The sequence below is a fragment of the Coturnix japonica genome, chromosome 2 (assembly GCF_001577835.2).
Source record: "Coturnix japonica isolate 7356 chromosome 2, Coturnix japonica 2.1, whole genome shotgun sequence".
NCBI classification, from domain to species: Eukaryota; Metazoa; Chordata; class Aves; order Galliformes; family Phasianidae; genus Coturnix; species Coturnix japonica.
The window spans coordinates 123788691-123794535 of record NC_029517.1 but is presented as its reverse complement, the minus strand read 5'-3'; positions in this window follow the sequence as shown (position 1 = coordinate 123794535).

The following is a 5845-nucleotide window of genomic DNA, read 5'->3' as shown; positions in this document are numbered from 1 at the left end:
TTATGACTAATACATGGTGTTTCTGATCAGCACTTTGGCTCTGAAGCCATAAATCTGGATGGCTTGGAGGATGACTTCCCAGCAGGAACTTACCATTGAGAAGTAGAGAACCTGGAGAGTGTATACCTGGAAGATGCAGGGACTGGGAACCAACCCACTCTAGTCCATTGGATGCCACTAAGGCATTGGCTTCCCTTACTGGATCTAAAATAAGAGAAGCATCAGAGAACATGTGCCCAGTCGTTTTCTTGTTGTGCAGGCCCCTCCTGTGCTGGTTAGACTATGTCTGGATACTGTGACTAGTTTGGGGATCTTCAGTACAGCAAATCATTGATGAACCAGAGCAAGTTCAGTGTAGGACCAGTATGGTGTTTGGGGCTGAAGCACTGGCCTTGTGAGGAGGTGTAGGTATTTCCCATTACATTTAGGGAGGCTGTCAGGAAGGTGAAGCCTGGAACTTCACAGTGATGCCTGGTAGAAAAATGAAGGTCTCTGGGTTTGAGTTGAAACTGAAAATGTTCAGACGTAGTATAAACAGAAACTTCTTGGCTGTGATACCAGTCAGGTAGTGGGACAGGCTGCCCAGAGACCTAATGCAGTCTCTGTCCTGGGAGGGTTTCAGGACTAGAGCGGATAAAGTCCTGAGAAACCTACGCTCACCTCAGCACTGTATCTCTGAAAGCAAGTGAAAATGTCTTTAGACAAATTTCATTTCTTTAATAATATTTCTTCTCAGAATTTTCTAGGAGTATTTAGTCTCAAAATTAGTTTGTTGTGTTTACAGTATGTGAAGTAAAATCAAATGTGTTTTTCATTGATACCAAATATGATTGTGAGCTGCGTGTCAAAAGAAAAATTCATGCTTTGTTTTGAAAAACACGGGTATTTTGCAGCCTTTAATAGATGATTTCAAAACCGATAAAAACTTTTTCAAACTACAAAGTCTACAGAATACTTCAAAATACATACTTCCAAAAAAAAAAAAAGAAAGAAAGAAAAGAAAAATCAATGTGTTTGGCAGTATCTCAGGTTGTGAGCCATTTCCAGAGTGGAGTAATTTGAGTTTGACAGCGTCTGTTTGCAGAGACCAGGTGTGAAGCAAAACTTGTAGGAATTAGAGGTGCAGCGAGGACGAAGCAGCCCTCCTGTTCTGACTGCTAACAAGCTTTGGTTTGGCCAAGAATCAGGTTTCTTTCAGGAATGCATGAATATTTAGCGGAATTTTTTTGAGGAGGTGGAAAAAATCCTGTCAGACACGTACTGCCAAACGTGTCCTGGTGCACAAGCTGTTATGAATCCGTCTGTTAAAAATTCTAATCTGAATTTTATTCTTAGCAAGAGACAGAATGGTAAAGAGGAGACAAAATGTATCAAGTGCTGTTGAGGAGGCCTGGTATTACTGAGGCTTTGCTGGAAGAGCCACTTTTCTCCAGCACTAACACAAACCTAAACATACTGCAATTTTTCCTTGGCCTACATTTGGTGCTTCAGTTTCTGATCTAATGGATCTAAATTGTGCCTGCTTCTTCCAGCTATGTAATTTTGTATAATAAAAGATTCTGCTTCTCCCAAAGAAATCCAGATCAAATTTTCTCCTGGAATAGCCCTGACGTTTCCATAAACTCCAGTGACTGCACAGAGGAAAATTTCCGTGTTACATTTACATGAAGTAAATGAGAGACCCAGGCCATTTGTCTGAGCTTTGGTATGTGATACTTGGTACAGATAGTGCAGCCACAAATGATCTTGGGCGCAGCTAGGAGAGCTGTATGGGTTGGAAACTAACATGTTGGTGTACATTACAAAGCTTAGGTGTGATCTCTGTCATCAGTTGGTCTTTTAAAAAGGGAAAAACACAGAGGAGTGTGCACAATTGTGACAGTGCTAGCAATCACTTTTAGAGATTATAAACAGATCAAATGGGAAGATCAGTCTAAATTCTTTAAAACATTGCTGCCTGTGACTGATCCCCAAAACTGTACTTAAGTTTTCCATAGTTACTCTTTTTAGTTAAAATAGCGAGCCCATCGAGCGAGCAGATGCTGGTGATTATCTGTGACTTCTGCCTGCACTTCATTTTCTTCCACAGAAATGGCATAGTGTCTTGCTATCCTGGTTTCTGCCAGCACTGGTGCCATCTGGATAACCAGAGCCATGAGATGTATTAGAAGATACTTCAGTATGAAAAAGATCATCTGAAAAGATCATAAGAGAGGGTTCTTAAAGTTTAAAAAACAAATATTTGATAGCATAGACTTTAAAAGCTCCATTTCAGTGTACACAAAATTCTATCCAAATGGATAAGTTGTATGGGAAGGTGTGACACATGAGACAACAGAAAGAAGAGAACAGCAGAAACTGAGATGTTAAAAAGGAAAAGTAAGCTGTTTCATTCATGCAGACTTATGCAAAAGTTTAAGTTGAATTTAGACTTTTTAAAACTTGTTCAAACGCAGAAAGGAATCTATTCCGCCAACTTTAGATATCTCCAGCAGATACCACTGCTTGTATGGAAGTCAATGATTTTCTTTTGTAGTCAATGGAAAGAAAGAACCCCATCTGGGTACAGCACATCTGCCAATGGCTGTTTCACACTTACACTGCAGAGTGACAGACTTCCTTCTGCAACTGCCTGGTTCTCCATGCTAACTAAGGAGTGAGTAGGTGATGAGCTTAAATCATCAGCTAATAGGATAATTCAGTCTGGAGGGACCTCCTGCTCAAAGTGGGGTTGGTTATAAAGTAATTACAACCTTAAAGAAGATACAGTGTAAGCACAGTCATTCACAAATGCTGATCTTTGTGGTAACTCATGCTGTGTTAAATGGGTCCTATCCCAGTTGTTCTTGGGTGCGGAACACCACCTTGCTCCTGAGGTTGTTTCCATTACCCCCTGCATGCATCTGGCACTTTGACAGTGTTGGAGCAAGAGTCCTCATAGGGACTGTCAGCCCTCTCAGAGGGCCAAGTAGGGAAAAGGAAGACAGAAACAGTTCTGAGCAGCAGCAGCACCTATATATTTTGTATTCATATCAACAGCAGCTAATGGTTGCTGCCACTCCTTTTTGCCAAGCTCAGCATCCTTAAGAATACACTTTATTGCTCAATTCTACACCATACTTGCAGTCATATATATTCATCCATATCTATATGCTATACATATATTTATTCCTGGATACTAGAACTGTGATAGCCCATTTCTAACAGCAAGTCAAAGTTGTGGCAGTTCGGATCATTTCATGCGTTGAGCCTGCACACAGCAGCAATGCTGATGAACAGAGATTGTTTTCCTTGTTATTTTTATAAACAGCTCTACGTGTACTCATCATCTTTAAAACGACCACCAAATAGACTTGCTGGCAACTTTTACTGGAGACAGGGGGAGGAGGGCAAATGTGCAATTAATGTTCCTGCTTGCAATCTGTCTGAGCATGTCAAGTGAGGAGATTACAGGTTTGGGTGCAAAATCTGTAGTGCTTGATTCCAGCCAAGAGGAATTTCAAATAAAACCACCTGAAAGGGGTATCCACGCAGTGCTCACCACAGCCACATCCCAGAAGTTTAAGGTAAACCAAGTATAAGAAAACAGTTATATTACATTTAAAAGTATATAAAGTCCATTTGAATCATTGTGAGCTCTCTTTGGACAGTTTTATCCATGAAAATCTCTCTGAAAGATAAAAGCTAAACAGATACAAGCCAGGTTGACGTTAGTATAAAATATATGCACTGTGAGAGCCTTGTATACACAAGAAAGTTTATCTGCTGGAACCAAAACCCTTGTGATTTCACTTAATATGACAGTTATTTTCTTCGATTTTTCTTAAGAAATTATATCCATCATGAAATAAAACCTCCTGTTTACCAGCTTGAGCAAAGAAGGAAACTGACTTTACATTGTAATTATAAACTGGTTTCCTCAGCCTGGCAGAGGAAGATGACACTGTTATGTTGATGTGTGCCAGACGTGTGTTAGTTCAGTCTGACACGATTTACCTTAAGAGAAGTGAGACGTGAATTTACAGCAGATCAGACTTCCCCTGAGGCCTGCCCCTGGGAAATCTCTTCTCTACAGCATGAGGTAGCTCCGCCTGCAGCATCAGATCCATCAGTTATGCTCCATTTGCCACACGGTACAAGAGGGAATATGCAGAGATAAGGTCTGATGACTAAATGCAGTGTAAACTCATGCCCAAAGCTGCTCAAAGAAGCTTTTAAATGTATCTGTACCTCAGGCTACTCAGAACTGCCTTGTAGGTAAACCAGGGCCTTGCGGTGCTCAGAAGCATACAGAAGAGCTTAGGTGAATTGCTAAGAATCCAGGATGGCTATTTAAACAGTGGGAAGTGCTCATTAAGAATGTATTTTCAAAATAAAGGCAGCTCTGCTTTGATTTAGTAACACCTCTTTGTTTTACTTCTAACACAGTTTACCTCTTGCACACTAAGAGCCCAGGACGTGCTCGCACAACCACAAGCGTGATGTAAAGAGCTGCCATCCCACAGGCCCTGGGATGAGATGGGAGCACAAATGGGCTCCTATAGAGCAAACTGAACCAGGCTGCAGACGTGCTCCAGGATGTGCCCCTCTCTGCCTCATATGGGGCCCTGTGCAGGTCCGACCCAAACAGCCACCTCACTTTGCCACCCCATGTTCCCAGGCTGTCCTTGGTGGAACTAGAAGCTGAGTGGCTGCGTGTGCCCCAGTGAAAAAACCTCAGTGTCTGGAAGATGCATAGGTTTCTTACACTAATTACCCGAGCAGTAAAACAGCACGTGCTGTTTGTGCACTCCTGTGAATGCCAGGTGTACAGGTGGGACATCTGGCCCTGCCTCCGTGCAGGGATAAGTGGAAGTTTCACTACTAAAAGCAGCACATGTCAGCTGTAAATATGCTATCACCCTTCAAGGCACATCCCTCTGTAGTGGATGAGCATTGCTCTGACTGCTTTGCCTGTGGGCATTGGCACACGGGACTTTCCTCCCTCCCTTCTCTTCCCTCCCCCCACTTCTAGGGAGTGTGAATGTAGCCTGTATTATGCCAGGAGCAGTTGCCATTGTACATACTTGGACCTCTTGGCCCACTGGAAGCAGCTCACTGCTTTTCTCACAAAGAACAGACTTCTTTGCACATTCTGCAACATGAAAGCATGCTCAAAGGGAGCTGCCAGATACATTAATTACAATTTTTGTATTTATTAGTCTTTAATTCTGGTAACTAATGGATGGCCATTTGGCTTGTCTTAGTTCCAGGACTAACACGCGATACTATCAGTCAGATCACTATCAGTGCTCCTTGAAAGCATGATTAAAATCCTTCCATGAGAAAGAACAAACCGTGTGCCCTCAGCAGTGTGCTATCCAGGTCTCTCATGTGTATACAAATATAGATACCTGTTGGGTAGTGTATGTTTTCTGCAGTTCAGCCCCTCTCTCGCTTTGTCACTGATTTGATCGCTCCTTATGTTCTTAATTAAACTAAAGGTCTGTGAGGTTCTGGCCAAATTAATCATGGCTGGGAACCAATTCATGTTTCTCTTTCAGCTTTGAAGTCTGTTTAATCTATCCTGTTATCGCTGTAATATCTGAGATGTGACCAGGACTTTGTAAGGAGACGTATTAGACAGATTGCAAAGTTAATGGGGACATATGGGTGTTGTTTCTCAGCCATTATTCTTTCTGTAATTGCAGTGGAAAGAATCTGTCAGCGTAAATACGCTCCTCAGTAATACACTGTTGTGGCACATTGGTAAGTACTGTGGATAGCAAAGATCTCTGGAAACGTTCTGTGCACACAATCGATCACTCCGTACCTTTCATTTGTTTTCTTGGAAACACCTAACCAA